At 44.4% G+C, this 17,940-nt stretch overlaps 1 long non-coding RNA gene across 1 annotated transcript; it reads left to right on the top strand.

The window, feature by feature from the left end:
• Window positions 1-2,703: 2,703 nt before the first annotated feature.
• LOC309846862 lies at window positions 2,704-17,059 on the top strand. The gene is made up of 3 exons (XR_014302164.1): window positions 2,704-2,767; window positions 12,826-13,098; window positions 16,955-17,059. It is a non-coding gene; the product is annotated as an uncharacterized lncRNA (long non-coding RNA).
• Window positions 17,060-17,940: the final 881 nt, after the last annotated feature.

Genomic DNA, 17,940 nt, shown 5'->3' with positions numbered 1-17,940 from the left:
GTTCAACCACCATATACTTGATCATTCTGGTATACGTGAATCGCTAAAATTTCAGCGTGGTAGGGAATACATAAAAATTCACATTCTGCAGGAACCCTTTCTAAAAGTCATTTTCCTGTGTGAAAGATTCGAATCATTTTATAGTTCTTCTCACCCATATTGCCAATGGATATCCTCCCCAAATATGTTCTAATTTAAAATGTCACCAGTAAGGCATGATTATTTCAGTTTTAGTTCTACACGGATGTCTTTGATTTGAGGGGGGGTGGACTCATTGGTAGTTATACAGTGTTTTTCCATGGGTCAATCTGTTTAGTGACAATAAAAATTACTTTGTTTGTTTAATGTTTTAACATTTATCTTTTTCTATGGTATTTATTCTTATCTTTCCTCTGTATTTTTTTTTTATTGGTGAGCTTCTGCTTTCATTAAAAACCTTCTTTTTCTTTATACAGTGTTTTTCCATGGTTTGATCTCTTTAGTGATGATAAACATTACTTTGTTTAATATTTTAACATTTATGTTTGTCTACATTATTTATTATTATCTTTCCTCCATTTTTTTTAAATTGGTGAGCTTCTGCTTTCATTACAAACTTTCTTTTTCTTTCATTAGAAACTTGAAAGAGCACTTAACAAAGCCCGTGCCATTTTATTTCAGAGCTGACCCCCAACAGAAGGGGTTAGCTGGAGGAAGAACATTCCAGGTTATGGGAACAGAAAGTGCAAATGTTCTGAGGCAGCTGCATTCTGATGGAGTCAGAGGAGCAGCAAGGACGTGGGACGGTTTGCACTGAATGATCGGGGGAGCCAGTCCGGAGGTGAAAGTGAAGAGAGCCGGGGCAAGGTCATGCTCACCGCCTCACCAACTTGGTTAAAGAGTCGGGTTTTATTCTAAACATCTTAGCAAGGCACTGCACTAGGGTCTAAAATCCTTCCACACACTACTTTATCTTTCTCCTCTTCCTCCTTCTCTTTCTTTTTAAATGACAATAATAGGGGCTTCTAAGCAGACCTCAAATTCCTAACTTGCTGATCCCATCAGTTAGCAGATCAACAATGACCTGGGTAAGAATTAGCACTAGTATTTGAGGAAAAAAGAAAATATGGTACAGTCATCCAAGAGCATATCAGTGTTGGCCAAAAGGGTTCAGGATCCGTGGGGCACCTTCCCTGCCATGCCACAGAATGGGTGTTGGTGCCACAAAGAGGGAGAATCAGTCTTTCTGCAAACCCCTGGCAAGGCTTCCAGGAGCTGCACAAAAGGCATTGCCTTATGCCCTGGTTCATAGTTTGTATTAATTTTTATTTGCTCTTTGTATCAAGCCATGAGCCTAATTCTGCAGTGTTCATGCCGACTCTTCACAAACATGCTTACTGCTGTATTTGTCAGAGAAAATTCCAGTTGCTTTATATTCTTCTCAGACAACACGCTTCCCACTGCAGGTCTGGCACTCACTCTGGGAACAGGCTTTTAAACAATCATAATTATCTGCTTTATAAGACACTCCAGAACTCTAAGACAAAACAGTATTTTAGTAGCATCTGCTGTCACCAACAGAGTTAAGACTTTTGTCCCCAGGAGTTTATAATTGTTTAAAGGATCACCATTGTGTTAAAACTTAGCCAAAAAGATGATTGCTCCAGAGCGATTTTCTCACTATGAAATATGTTTTCCAAGTAGCAATGGGTCACTTTTACAGTTGTTTTTTGTTGTTATTTTCTAACCTAAAACAGCTTCAATAAATAAGAAGGGAACAGCCTCAGTGTTTTTGTCTATGCAGGTGACTAATGTCTCGTGTTTATTGAAGCTCCTGGAAAACCCATGGGTGGTAGCCAGGGGCACTGTGGCCGAGGCACCCTCTCTCTGGAGTTGGCCCGACTGTAACCTTAATTATGGAATTATGGAATTTCTGATTGTCAGACTTGCCGCTCAACATCCATATTGTGCCTCTGGAATCCCCAACATTTCCACTCTAAAAAAAAAAAAAAAAAAAAAAAAAAAGTTTCCTTTAGGTCTTGTTGATCCAATCAGAATATGTGCCTGAGAAGTCAAACAGTGGTAAAGAAAGGGAGAGAAACCCGAGTCACTCCTGTGAGGAAGCAAACCAAACACTGAAGTTCAAAGAGAACCTGTCTCTCCTTGACAGGTGGAGAAGCTCCATTGTCTGAGTTCATCAGACATGGGAGGACTTCTTCACTTTTCATGGAAAAGTGAATCGGTCGCAAGACCAGTCTGTGTGGCCCTTCATCCACAATGAGTGCCCCCAAGTACAGAAATGCTAGAGCACTGCTCTCAAAGGACTGTAGTTTCCTTCCAGAGGGAAACAAATGCCCAGAGAGAGTGAGGAAAGAATCATTCAAGGTGAATGGCAAGGGTTGGGCAGAAAGTGACCCTCTGTGCCGCGGAGTCGCCCCTCTTTGAAGGGGAGGCATGGAGGCAGAGGCAGCTTTATGGGGGTGGGTGATATTTCAGAGCAAATTGGAGTGGGGATTTGCTCTGCCTTCCCCTGGCCTGGGTCATAGCCTAAATATCCTCTGTGCAGTGAGATGTCCCGGTGCATTCCCAGCCTTCCTTCCTGCCTGCTTAGAACCCACCAGATTGGATGTGACGCCTTTGTTGGTTCTTTGGTGACATTCCATACGTGTCACGTTATGACACTGAGCTCAGAACAACGAACTTGTGGCAGCGTGAGCTGTGGGAAGAGAATCCACGTCTGTTGTGCCCATCACGCTATCTTCTTGCCCGACACTGTTGCTAGAATATGGTAGGGGCTTAAACGATATTTGTCAGAGACACGAATGAATGAGTGAATGAAGACAGGGAAAGGAGAGTCCCCTACGGGTTGAGAAGGGCACGAAATGGTCAGGTATTCCTCAGCGTCTGGCGTCCAGCACCTCAGTCCTCCCAGCTGTATGTGTTGATGAGGACCGCTCTTCTGATGCCTGAATGTCCTTCCCGCCACTATGGACACCAGGCGATCGCTTGCCTTGTTATATCTAAGAATTTATTAGCCTTTTCTGGTGACGAGGGCACAGTTAGAGTTAGTGTCCCCACCACACAAACTGTGAGACTTAGTTAACCTTAGTTGTTGCCTTATTTTGGAAGGATGGATGTGGGATTCAGGGAAGGACAACTGCATCTCCATACAGTAGGTTTGGAGCAAAGGAGACAAAGCCAATTTCAGTTTCGGCAAATCACGTCTGCGGCTCAGCAGCTTACCAACTATTTGAGGGAAAGAGTGAAGGATGAAGGACCAGATGCTTTAAAGGCATTTTGGTTCATGACTCAAGGAAAAAAATTATACCCATGTATGGTGATAGAGATTAACTAAACTTGTGGTAATTGTTTCATAATATATCCAAATATCAAATCATTGTGTCGTGTGCCTAAAACTAATATAATGGTATACGTCAGTTACATTGCAATAAAAAAAAGACATTTGTGGGATCTGCTGCACAAGGAGGAAACCAATATGGCAAATAGGATGTGGACAGTGCCGGGATGTGGTACAGGCCGAGCAACCCTAGACATTTATCAAAAATCCCAAATCACTGCAGGTCAGAACCCTCTCTCATCTACTCGGGCCTTGAACGGTTAGGGGGGAGCAGAGAGGAGGTGTGGCCTCAGGTCAGAGCAATAACATCACTGCACGTGGTGGAGAAAGTCGGGCTCCGTCAAGGCTGAGCGGTGGGTGGACACTCTGAGTGACTGCGGTTGAGTAGGAAATGTGGATTTCCTCCGTGGAGGCAGAATTCAGTGATTTTGGAAAGTAGCATCCTGTAGCTCTGAAGCAAGAGTCAAGGAACTACAGAGGGGAGCCTTTACAGATTCTCGTGGTTTGGAGTTTTTGTGGACAGGGAGGCGTCTTGGTCATGAGGTTTCTCCGTGTATCTGTTAGAGCATCTTCAGGCATCAGGGATGAGCTGGGGAAAGCAGTCTTATCTCACTGTGTGGCTGGTGAATCTGACTTTGAAGTTTCCTGTGGAATGCCTCCCTCAAGGAGGTAAAGAAACAGACACCTTTAGGTCTCTTAGAGTCACTTTGGCGTTGGAGACTCAGGCAGAGAACAGAGCCAGAGTCATGAGCTGAAAGTCAGGTTTCTGCAAGTGAGAACCACTAAAAGCTTTGCTCTAAAGGGAGCGGAGGAATGTCAACTCCCCATAGTCCAAGAAATGCTGTCTTACTCCAATGAGTGTATAGCTTGCTTATTGCTCCTCAAAATAAATAAATAAATAGATAAAATAAAAATAAAAATAATAGTATTTTGGATCTGAAGCAGTAGGGAAAATCGAGTCTATGATAATGTCTGCAAACGCCTGGGGCGGAGAATAAATGCAAGTCACCCTATCCTGTACTTTATTAGTCCAACAGAGAAGCTTGCTGTAGGGATAAAAAAACAAATTGGGAATTTTAAACAAAAAGGAAACAAAAGAAAACTTCTAAAATAAAATACTAAGTGCTCATGAGAGTTTCTCAGAACTATAAAGAAACAACCTCTACCTATTTCTACCATAAAATGCAGCTCTAAATCCTGGACAGACAGGAGCAGCTGAAGACTCTAAAAGTAAAAATGATCTTTCACTAAAATTAAATCAAAACACAAAACATAAAACTGTGAGGCTTCTGAAGTTAAAAACAGGAGAAAATCTAGGTGGCCTTGAGTTTAGTGATGAATTCTTTGGTACAACATTTACAACATGATTCATGGAATAAAAAAACTGATAAGTTGGACTTTATTCATGTAAAAATTAAAAAAAAAACAAACCCTGTGCTTTGTGAAAGTCAGCGTTAAGGGAATAGACAAGCCATAGAGTGAGAAGGGATATTTGCACAATGTTTATCTGGTCATGAGCTTGCCTCTGAAACATCCAAAGAGCTCCTAAAACTCTCAAAAAGGAAAGAAACAATGAGTTTAAAATGAGCAGAGTGCACGTCACTAATGGTGCTGCCAATGAGCACGGGGGAAAGTGTTCAATATCGTCTGTCCCAAGGAGATGTACGTGAAGATAAGGAGATACCCCTGCATACCTATTAGACAGGCTAGAGGAAAAAGTAATGATAAATAAGCAAGGAAACTACTCACTGGTGAGGATGCAGAATGACAGAAAATTGCACCACCACTACCGGGACACAACATGACACAGCTTGTAAGATGGAGGACAGACAGCCTGAACATAGGATCCGGCAGTCCTGTAGCAGGCATTTACCTAAATGGGGGGGAGGAGAATTATGCCTACACCAAAGCCTGAGCACTGATGTTCATAGTAGCTGTATTTATGATGGCCAGAAATGAGGAGAAGCCAATAAGCCCTTCAGTACGTAAAGATTGCTAAGCTGTGCTGTATCCATACAATGGGACGCTTCTATCTATGCATGACTATGTGATTTCTAGAATCACTTTTATCTATAAAAAAGGGTTAAACTACCAATACACCCGAAGACGTGTGTGCGTATGTGAAGAGACCAGTGGGAAGGCCGGCATGGTTATGGATACGCCTGTGTGGGGAAACAGACCCAGAGAGATTATGAGAAACAACGCGTGCTCGCCAGATGCTTGCGGTGGGAGCGGACCTTTGAGCTGGTGAGGCGTGGGGACATTTAGGAAAGTGGATCTTCTGTATCATATTGTGTTGGTGGAGACATGATCATAGCATTTATCCATAGAACTTTATGTCACAGTGAATGAACCTTCATGTCTGCAAACTTTTTAATAAAATCACTTAAGAGGTCAGGGCACCATAGGATGGAATGAGAATGACATGAGAATCATTACGAATGAATGAAACCACCTCAGGGAAGTGGGTGTGGGGGAAGGCGGAATGGACTCTGTTACAAACTCAAGGTGAAGGAACTATACTGAAGCCACCATAGTTGAGGATGCTCTCTCCATGGTGCAGTGAGTGAACGATCCCAGAAACACTAGTCACACATGCTGAAGTTGAGCAGCAGATAACCAGGTGACACAGGGTAGGAGGTGGCTTCTCCATGGATGGAGATGGAGAGCATGTGTGAGCCAGAGAAATGGGTCCTACAGTGCAGGTGACAACAGGGTAGAGCTGGAGACATCTGGACGGATTCATGTGTAGCCCAGCACGTGGCTGGATAGCAGATATGGAGTGTGTACAAATCAGGCCAGTGTATATGCGTAGTTCCTCACTCAGTCAGCTGAGAAGAGCAGCGACACTGCCATCGTGAGTCCTTCTAGCATCCAGACCTCAATTTCTTTTTTTTTTTTAATTTTTATTTATTTGAGAGAGAGAGCACAAGCTGGGAGGAGGGTCCAAGGGAGAAGCAGGTCCCCGCTGAGCAGGGAGCCCCATGTGGGCCTGGGTCCCAGGAACCTGGGTTCATGACCTGAGCCAAAGGCAGATGCTTGACTGACTGAGCCACCCAGGTGTCCCCAGACCTTGGTTTCTAATGTAATTCTCCACTGACAGAAAGAGGACTCCTTAGAAAAATAGTGAGGCTAGGGCAAGACATAGAAAAGACAGTCCTGGAGCATCTCATAGTGACAGAAAGTAAGGAAGTTCTCCAAACAAAACAAAACATCTAACAATAACAGGGAGTGTGACAAAGGGTCACAGGACTGACTGGAAGAGCTTCCAATGGCCAGCGCTAGAGCAGTTGGGGCAATGTAGTCAATCATGCCATATTGGACTCATAACTCCAAATAACGAATAAACACCCATGAATCCACACGAACACAAAGAAATGGTTGAATGAATGAACGGATGGTCTCTGGGCAGAAGACTATCAGCAGCATATGTAGATACTCCCACTCCAGATGTGTGGGGAGCATGTGATTTCCTGCCAAAGAGTACAATATTGAGGGGAGTTTAAAGCAGTTCTTTCACAGTTGAGAAATTAGGTGAAGTGTGTGTCAGCAAGACTGACAAGGTGAAGGTGAACTATGGTGAGCTGTGTTGGTAGTGCGGAGTACTGAGACGGGGGAAAGGACACTTTCCCCCGGTGGCCTTCCTCCCCAAGCCCTGTCAGTGACAGACTGATCACCGGGAAGCCATCAGACAAGCTCCAGCTGAAGGACATCCTACAAAACCCTAACCAGCCCTCCCCAGAACAGTCAAGGTCATCTGAGAAACTGTCCCCTTCAACGGGTGACATGACAACTAGATATAACACCATATCTTGGATGGGAATCTGAAACAGAAAAAAAAATAAGCAAAGATCAAGTAAATCTGAATATAACATAAAAATACCAGTATTGTCTCACTAGGTGTGACAAACCCCCATGCTGATGTAAGATATTGCCGACAGGAAACCAGGTGTGGGAGATGTGGAAGCTCTGACAGTTTTTCTGTGCATTTGAACCTAGATTCCATTTATATGAGGATCTGAACTAGTCTAACTCACATAGACTGAGAGGAGAATGGTGGTCACCAGGGACTGGAAAGAAAGCGAACTAGGACTTGCTGCTCAATGGAAACATAGTTAAAGTTAGTAAAACAAGACAACAGACCCAAAATGGAGTTGCTTACGCTAAGCCCCACGTCACCAAACAGAGACTTAACTGTGACATCTTCAGCTCTTCCAGAAGTCAGGAATTAACCAGTCAGTGAGGAATTGCCCAGTTGGCACTAGCTGGAGAGTCTGCCGGATGCACCACTACTGTCACCGGAAGGCAAGGACCAGCCCACATCTTTGCCTGTGACAACTCCCTTGTTCTGGGCTCCCTTCAGGCTATGAAAGTCTTTTATTTTGTACAGCTCCTCGGTGCTCCTTCTTATCTGCTGGACTGGATGTTGCCCAGCTCACGAGTCATTTAATAAAGCCAACACAGTCTTTAAAATGTATTCAGTTGAATCTTATTTTGTAGCAGTTATGCAAGTTGAGTGTTTTAGGGCTCTGCTATCTATCATTGTTCCCCTGGTTAAAAAAAAAAAATCTGTGCCCTTAACAAATTTGCCAAGAGGGAAGATCTCATGTCCAGGGTTCTAACCACAATATGAAAAGATAAAAAAATAAAACCTTTATGAGTTTATCAGAAACAAAAGTAAGTGTTAGCAGGTTGATTTTGGGGAGAAGGCCAGAATTGACAGTAAATTTACTCTCCTTCCTATTGTAGTGTAGCCTGGCATGGACTCAGAGACAGGCTCCAATCTGACCCTGTGCCCAGCGGTCTAAGGAGTAGAAGAGAGAAAACATACCGTCTGAAAGTGAGGAAAATCAGACAAACCAGGTGTGTAATTTATATACAAAGGCAAAAGGAAGAGAATACTTACAACAACTTTTTAAAAAACAACATATTTGAAGGACTTACAGTGTCTGAATTTAAGAATAACCACGAAGTTACGGTAAAGAGAGTGTGGCAGAGATGGCAACAGACACAAACTCAGTGGGAGAGAATTTTAAGTCAACCAGACAAGCTGATTTTTGACAAAGACGACAAATTAATGTAACGGGAAAAGAATGACATTTTCAACAGATGATGTGGGAAAAACTGGATGTCCGCATGAAAGCAATAGCCTCTATAGAAAATTATCCAACAATGGGATGTGGACGTAAAGATAAAATATAAGCCTGAAAAGGTTCTAGAAGAAAAAAAATTGGACAGAATCATTGTGATCTGAGGTTCACTGTAGAGTTCTCAGACATGACCAGAGAAGCATGACCTGGAACATGACAAAATAGTAAATCTGTGAGCTTCATCAAACTTAAAACCTTTGTCAGAATGAAAAGACAAGCTGGCAGGAAATATTTGCAATTTGCATATGGGACAAAGGACTTATATTTAGAATATACACAAAGAGCTCCAGCTTAACAATAAGAAAGCAGCTTAATTTAAAACACGGGTGAAAGACTTTAACAAACACTTGACTAGAGAGAACATACAGATGCCAGATAATCACATAAAAGATGCTCAACAGCATTAGCTGTTCAAAAAATGGAAATTAAAACCATCATGAGATACTGCTCTACACCTATTAAGGTAGTGAAAATTATAAACAGGAATAATCATAAGGCCAGTACCCATGTGGGCAAGGTGCCAAGCAAATGGGTCTCTCCTGTGCTGGTGGGAGACTGATGCGTGTATGAACTTGGGCAAATATCGAAGGCCTGTAGTGCATGAAAAAAGCAAATTTTGAAAGTTTACATATTACTAGAAACCATTTATGAAACATGCTCAGACATACTGATTCTAGGTTGTCTCTGGCTCCCCAAAGACATGGATTAGGGAAGGAGGAGAAGGAGAAAATATTCTGGAGTCAAGAAAGTTGTTGAGGGCGCCTGGGTGGCTCAGTGGGTTAAAGCCTCTGCCTTCGGCTCAGGTCATGGTCTCAGGGTCCTGGGATCAAGCCCCACATCGGGCTCTCTGCTCAGTGGGGGGCCTGCTTCCTCCCCCCCCCCCCCGCCTGCCTCTCTGCCTGCTTGTGATCTCCATCTGTCAAATAAATAAATAAAATCTTAAAACAAAAGAAAGTTGTTGAATGTAGAGCAACAATAAAAAGTCATTCTTACTGCACATTAATTTAAAAAATACAACGAAACCAAACTTCTATGCTAGTTTCTAGCTTCTTTGGAACAGTGCTCATGTGGAAGATTTGTTTGTCCTGTATGCTTGCTAGAACATACATCTCACTTACTCTCCGTACATCTCCAACAATCAGATCATGCTGGGTTGTGTATTAATGACCCATTGGTACAACACCTGATCCTACCCTTCAGCTTAGCCCAAGTCCTTGTGCACTGGTGCTGGGTATATAAAATCATGAAGAGAGAACTGTCCTACCGCCATGTTCATGTGCTCATTGCAACACCATTCAAGGTAGTCAAGATGTGGAAATAACCCAGATGCCCACTGACAGGTAAGTGGATACAGAAAATGTGTGTATGTGGTTCATGCATGTGGTCAAGTATCGTCAGACTTCGAAGAAGACCCTGCCGGCCAGGCCAACGTTGATGGGTCTCGAAGACTTTCTGCTAAGTGCAATAAGCCTGTTACAAAAGGACAAACTCCGTGAGTCCATTTCTCTGAGGGGCCTGAAGCAGACTCACAGAAGCAGAGAAGAATGATGGTCATCAGGGGCTGGGGAGGAAGGATTGGGGAGCTGTTTTTAAATATGCTCGAAGTTTCTGTGACACAAGATGCATTGCTTCTTGAGGGCTGTTGGACAACATGTGCCTGTGATCAACAATATGGTCTGATGAACGTTAAAACATGTCTAGGAGAGATCTCATAGTAAACGTTGTTATAAAAAAAAAAAAAGAAACAACAACAACAACATGAAACCACACAAGGATGGCTTTAAAAGTGGTGGGTAAGTTCAGTATCTTGGTTGTGGTGATGGTATCGCAATGTACGTGTTGCTCCAAATTCCTTAAGACGTGCACATTAAATGTGTGCTGTATTTTGTGTACCAAGCATACTTCAGCAAAGCAAAAACAAAACAAAACAACAATCCGTTGGTGACAGAAACCCAGTTTCCAGGGAGCTCTTATGACCCCAGATGATTTTACGTTAAAACCAACAAAAGCAGTTCAGCATGACCTCCGCTGTGAATTACAGCTTCCTGGAGCGGCAGCTCTCAACTTTGAATGTACTTTTGAGTCATCCTGGTGGACCTTCAGAAAGTCAGTGCCTCATTCCAGACCCCAGAACCTGATATAACTAGTTTGAGGTCCAAACCTGGGTACTGGGATTGTAAGTGCAGCCATGTTCCGGAATCGGTGTCCTTGTGGATGCCACTGTGAGCCAGGTGTGCAAGGAAGAGTAGTCCACTCTTTATCTGGCAACCAGGCTTCCGGGGCCACATTTAGAGATTTTTTTCACTTCATTTAGAAATGTTTAACTTCTGGTTAATTTTTTGGACCTAAAGATAAATTTCTATGAGAAATATTCTATCACTTTATAAGCCACATTTTGTTTCATTTTATTTTTTAACATTTTACTTATTTATTTGAAAAAAAAAGCATGAGCGGGGGAGGGGCAGAGGGAGAAGCAAACTCTCTGCGGTGAGCAGAGCCTGATGTCAGGCTCAATTCCTGGACCCTGAGACCATGACTGAGCCCAAGCCAGATGCTCAACGGACTGAGACCCGCAGGTGCCCCGCACCACTATTTCCATGCACCTTCATCCTTCAGCAAGGGTGGGTAGGATGTCAGAGGAGGCATCAGCCCTCTGAGACCATACATTGTGCACACTAACAATTTCCCATGTTGGAGTCCAGGTCCATTTTCGAAGCTCCAAGACTCAGCTCAAAACAAGGGAAAGTAGCTAACTTTTTCCTTTGGAAAACACAACAAGGCAAAAAATAAATAAAAAGCAAGAAGGATTTTTTATTAACCCTTTTAATTTTCCTTCTGCTACTCTTGGATGGAAATCTACCTTACCACAGGTTGGCTGGTAGGTATTCCTCAAAGTTCCCTTTATTGTATGGAAATTCTGATGTTCCATTGTGAGCTCCGCACTGCACCAGTGGCAGAGTCCCAGCCCCCAGCTCTCTGCTGTCACACTCTTGGCCGGGTCATCTCACACAGAAAAGCACAATTATGGCTACTAATGGGTGGCTAGGTAGGTGGCCTAGATCATTTAGGATATCCCGTGGTAACCTCATGGGCCCTTAAAGGGGGCGAGAAAAGGCAGAGGAAGAAGTGAGGGTTTGGGGGCATCACCCACGTTGCTCTGCCCTTTGTTGGAGCAGTTTCAGGGAATTAAGTGAGTTCCTGTTTGGGAGCGCACCCGCGATGCCTGGCAGGGGTTATCCCAGTGCATGCTTGAGAAGCAGAGGGAGAAAGGCGAGAGTTGGCTCTTCTCCGTCCAGATGGGTGTCAGGTCTTCCCACAGCGCAGCCCTCAGGGAGCCCCAGTGCGGGGGCCCTTCTCTGGAGCCCGACGTGCCTGGCTTGTTGCCCACCTTGTCCCCAGCCCCACCGAGACCTGTGACTCTTCAGCCGGCTCTGCTCCCACATGACTCATGCGGAGCCCATAGCTGGGGAAGGATCACTCTGCTTTTAGCACAGCTGGTACATCTCGTTTTGTTGTATTTCATTTTCTATTTTATAAGAGCCTCTATGCAATAAATTGAATTAGAGGATTTGGAAGCTCAGAGAGAAGGACGTTTTAGAGCTGACATTTTTATCAGAACTGAGGAATTAATGTTGGGGAAAAAAGAAACCTTGGGATAATAATTTTGTTAAATGTTGCATTTTAGCATAGTGTCACCAGATTACATGTGTTCATTATGTTTATTGCTTAGCGTGCTCCCACTCTCCTAATTCTGGGTGTTAAATAAGTGTTTAAATCTTTAAACAGCTGCACTGTAAAATTTTAGATACTCGCCTGAAGACAACATAATGATGCGTGCGGTTCTCCATCATCGAAGTGTCCGGGCCTGTTCAGAAGGTTGTGTCTGTTGGGGGGCCCTCTAATTAGGCTGGAAGCCTCTGTGGAAACTTCTCGGTGTTGCTGAGCCCAGATTCCTCATCACCTCGGGAGCTGCTAATGGTCTTTCCTGAAAATGGTACAGACACTTGAGATCGGGTTGCTAAAACAAAAAACCTTGGGCCTCGTCTCCCGTCCCACCAACAATGTGGAAGGAAAAAGAAGCTGCTTTTGCTAAAATGACATTAAGTATAAAAGCAGAGCCTCTGTCATGATGGCTCTTTCTTTGAGTCTTCAGGGATTTACTAGGACATTTTAGAGAAGGAAGGCAACTTGACTCTGATGACTTTCATCATTACATCGCCCACTTTTTGTCACCACACCTTCTTTACAATCACAAATTAAATTTCCTTTTTACTTTCCTGTATTCCTTGCTTCTCGGTCTCCCCCAGTGACACCTCCTTCCCTGCCTGTCTCCCCCAGTGACATCTCCTTCCCTGCACGTCAGTGTGTTCATGGAGGCAGCGTGGCCGTACTGGGTCAGGACTGAGGCTGAAGAAGCCAGGAGCGACGATGTCTTTGGGTGAAAATCTTACTGCTGTGGGGCATGTGCAGTCGTGCGTAGAATGTCTTGCTGCTGCCCTGTGTGTGAGGTGGAGGGGAAGACCTCCCCTTCACCTGAAGCTGGGAGGACCTCTGAGGAGATGATCTCTTCAACTCCAATCCTTTTATGTCTGAAGTCGTGGAGGATACCAGGTGAGCCATATGCATCTGTCAGTGTCATGGAGTGAGAGATGACACACTCCCTCAGGGTGGAAAAGGAGCTTAATGAAGAGGGTGACAGAATAAAGTGGGAGGAACACTATCATCAGAACCTGGGAAGGGCTGGGGCTTTGGGAAAACAGGCTGCCTGGCTGGGTGTGTGGGTACAGGTAGAAAAACACCCATGGCCCAAACCTCCAACTAGAAAGAAAAAGCCAATGACCAGGCCCAGCAGGCTGCTGATGCAAGCCTGTTCCCGCAGACCTGGGGTCTTCACAGCTTTGGCTCAAGGATTGCCTCTAAGAAACATCCTTAGAGCTGAGGCCAGGGCTCTTCTGCCCAGCCTGGCTTCCCCCCTCATTGCAGGAGTGAGTTCCATGCCATGGTCTGATCTCTCTTCTTGATTCTCCAGGTAAAATAATGAAGACTCACCAGAGCTTTCAGCTGTAAATCTTTACTTTTTTTTTTTTTTTTCCCCAGAGAGAGAGAGAAAGAGAGAGAGCAAGCACCAGCGGGGAAGGACAGAGGGAGAGGGAGAGAATCTCAAGCAGACCCTCTCCAGAGGGAGGAGCCTGATATGGGCTTTGATCTCAGGACCCTCAGACCGTGACCTGAGCTGAAACCAAGAGTGGACGCTCAACTGCCTGAGCCCCCAGGTGCCCCAGTCCCTAAGCGTTTAAGGAGAGTGATCTGCACGTCCGAATGCAGAGCCTTCCAGCCCCGGCTCCCCTCCTCTCTACCCTGCTGGAGGGCGGCTCCGTTCTCTCAGTCCCCATCCATTCGGGGTGCTCTTCAGAATCACACACTCATTCTCTACTCCCACGCTCGCACTAAAGGACCACACTCGTGGCTCTCTCTCTGCACATAGAGCTGTGCCTACAAGGCAAAAGGAGCTCAGTGTCTTCACGTGTGTTCCGAGTTGATGGCTGAATGGTGTCTGACGCAAACACATGAGTCCACTCTCAGGACCAGCTTCAGTCCCCTGTACCTGTCACCTTCTCGGGAGCCCTACTTGAATAAAATCTGGACGTGCAGCCCCAGGCTGCCTGGGTCCCCACCTTAAAATCTTAGAGTTGCCCCAGGGGAGGGATGGAGTCAAAGGGGTGGGGACACAGGCAGGTGTGCTTATTCACGTTTCCTTTATGATACAGTGGGGTTTTAAAACAGTGTGCCAGTACTTATCACACCAGTACTTATCACACCAGTATTTATCACACCAGTACTTATCACACCAGTACTTATCACACCAGTATTTATCACACCAGTACTTATCACACCAGTACTTATCACACCAGTATTTATCACACCAGTACTTATCACACCAGTACTTATCACACCAGTATTTATCACACCAGTACTTATCACACCAGTACTTATCACACCAATATTTATCACACTAGTACTTATCACACCAGTTCTTATCACATCAGTACTGATCACTCCAGTATTTATCACACCAGTACTGATCACACCAGTACTTATCACACCAGTACTTATCACACCAGTATTTATCACACCAGTACTTATCACACCAGTACTTATCACACCAGTATTTATCACACTAGTACTTATCACACCAGTTCTTATCACATCAGTATTTATCACACCGGTACTGATCATGCCAGTATTTATCACACTAGTACATATCACACCAGTACTTATCACACCAGTACTGATCATGCCAGTATTTATCACACCAGTTCTTATCACACCAGTACTTATCACACCAGTACTGATCACTCCAGTATTTATCACACCAGTACTGATCACACCAGTACTTATCACACCAGTACTTATCACACAAGCAACTGTCTCTAGAGCTCATGCCTTGGGAAAGAGTCTGCATAGTTTGAACATTACGCCTTCTGGTTTAACACTTTAAAACTACCTCAGAGTTTTAAAATTGAACTATACTCTCTTTAAAACAAACAAACAAACCTTTGCCAATTTGAATAAAAAATATCTTATCAGAAAATTTCTTTTTTCTTTACATTTTCTATACTAGACAATGGTCACCTAAAAAGATTAGCATTTGATTAGAAAGATATGTGTCATGTTTAGTGCTTCTCACACTTTTTAGGAGAGTGAAGGGGCTATCTACCTTCTTTAAGAAGTAAAGCAAAAAATTGAAATGGAAAAACAGAGCTTGAGAGGCCAAAGGGAACTTTGTGACCCTCCTCACTCACTTGGGAGCTGAGGCACCAGAGATCATGAGGATGCAGACCACGAGCTGGAATTTAGATCCCCCGGTGAGTGCCTTTCCTGTCCATGTGCCCAGGAGCTCGGGGGGGGGGGAGCAGACAATTGTGGGGGCAGCGAGGTTGGACAGGACAGAGCAGAAATGCCTCCGTCGGTTTTCTATAAAATGTTTCTGTGCATGATTTCACCTTAAGAAGGTTTTCCTCCTAACAAGTTACCCTTGATCATTAAAAGCCATAATGTTTTGAAATCAAGGCAAAACTCAATTATTGGCATAATGTTCATAGAAAAGTATGCATGGCTTGTTGATCTAGAAAGGAGACTTTACACCATCCCATGAAAAACTCAGGAGATAACTCGGGTTTCAGTGCAGTTCTTGAAGCTTAAACGGTGGAGAAGTTTGATCCTCTCCATCCTGATTGCGTTCTCCTGGTTGGCGAACCATCTGCCAACACCAAGACTGCCTGAGGAGAGAGCCCGCTTCCTCACTGGCTTCAGAACAAGCCATTTCCCTCAACCACAAACACGCTTCAGCTTTGCCCAGGTGCTTGGAATATGCCTTCTGTCTCGCATTGTGAGTCGTGAACGGGGTCAGGAGAATAAGTGGGAGAACACAACAGAGGACCAAGTCGGCTTCCTGAATCGCTCGGAAGCAGAACTTCTTCAGATTTCCCTAAAAGGAGATTTTTAGACTTTTCTTCCGGCTGATTCTTCCTTCCTCCCTCGCTCCCTCCTCCCTTCCTTCCAATGGAATGCATGAATTCTCTTTTCTTCCCTGATGCTTTGGTTCCTGCCTAAATAGAGAAAGTTTTCGTGGTGCCTGTGCAGAAGTGTTGTGTTATCACTTAACAAATCCTTCAAAAGCTCTGAAAAGGGGAGATGCCGTGGGAAGGCCATGCCATCGACTCTAAGGGGTCGGAACGCATGCGGAGAGGAAAACGGAAGCTACGGAACCTTGGATGATCCAGGTTTACACATTACTGAGGCATTGAGCACACATTAAACCTCCCACAGTCTTAGAAACTTTCCTAATGTTGGTTAATATCTTCCCGAGTGGGGGGGACCCACCTTCCCATATTGAGAGACTTGTCCGTTTCAGGTATCTGACAGAACACAACGTAGGCAACGTAAACTCACTTGGTTATGTGCCCCAGAAAGTCTGCCGTGTGCTGGGGCGGATGGCCCAGCCTGAGCAGCAGCCATCACACAGAAAGGACAAAGGTTGGCACCGGAAGCAGCCCGCACTCTGAGTTAATGCTGCTTTCCCGGAGCCATAATGGTCCTGCGATGGCATTTTCCCAGTGGGCTGTGGGGGCCTCCGTGGGGACTTCCCTCCCAGGCTGGTTCCCTTTGCAGTCGGTAAGGTACTGCTTTTCCTTTGAACGTGTCATTCCTATGGGAAAAGTCAAGTGGAAACTGCTCTTGACAAAGGCCACTTGACTGGAAAATCAGAATCCAGGGAACACACAGAGGTGACACAGGAGCAAACAGGCTTGAGGAATGTCTCTGTGGTTCTAAAAACAAAATAAAACAAAACAAAAAAAAAAGAAAGGAGTTATGTTTCCTAAGTTTAAAATAGTCCAAATACACACTATATCCCAAACTGATAAATTCCTAACTACTGATTTCATTAATTCCGTTCTCTCCACAGCAGGAACCATGCCGTCTCGCTGCTACACGGTGACAGCCACGGACAGGGGTTGAACTGACGTGATCTAAATCAATCTGAAGATTTCATCTTATAAAAATATTTACACTTTCTGAAAATCATAAAACCACAAATAAAGCATCTGAAGTTTTCTTGAATTTAATGAGAGTGTCATATTTCAAAGTGTCGTATTTCAAAGCTGGACATTTTCCTGATTTTGCAGGGCACAGAGGAATAGCAAAGTCTTTCTTCAGCTTTCCATCTTCATGCAGGAACGTCGAAGGAATTCTAGGATACTGATCAGTCAGTGTTCCGATTGTTCACACACAGGAAAGGTTCCTGCCGGCTGCTATTTTATTTAAGGATTTAAATTGATTTGCAAGTTACAAAAGAGACCTTGTATCTCCAGACAAATTATTTGCATTAATTTTAAGGATGAGGTCACTTTCCCTAATGGGGATACAAATGATGTTGTCCTAAGAAAATGGAAGGAATTCAGGAAGATGAAATTATGTGCACAAAGTTGTAGGGCAGGAGACTGAACCCAGACACCACTGGCTACCTGTCCTGGGGCTGGGAGCCCGCCAGAACCACCTGTTCAGGATTTCAGCATGTGGTGCCAATGAACCGTGTGTGTGAATGTGTGCACCAGCTCATGTGCTTGGCCTCCCCTTTCTTTTTGTTGTTGATCACTTTTTTTATGAAGCTCCAAGCTGATGGGAGAATTTTAACTGCTCTGACCAGGCAGAGAAAAGGCCAACGGCTGTGGCTCACTACCGCAGTCACTCACCTGCCAACCAGGTCATCCGGCATTGGCAGGCCTTGCATGAACCCAGCTGCTGGGCCGCACCGTGGTCTGTGTAGCAAAAGTTCTAGCTTATTATATGTGGTCCACAACAGGGCCGTGTAGATTTTGCCTTGTGTTTTATGACCGAGCGAATGAGAGGAGGTTTGGGGGAAATTTAAAACCAACAACAGGGTGCACGGGT

This window comes from Mustela nivalis (genome assembly GCF_964662115.1).
Source record: "Mustela nivalis genome assembly, chromosome: 13".
Lineage (NCBI taxonomy): Eukaryota > Metazoa > Chordata > Mammalia > Carnivora > Mustelidae > Mustela > Mustela nivalis.
Note: the sequence above shows the minus strand (reverse complement) of the source record. Positions and strands in the feature narration are given on the sequence as shown.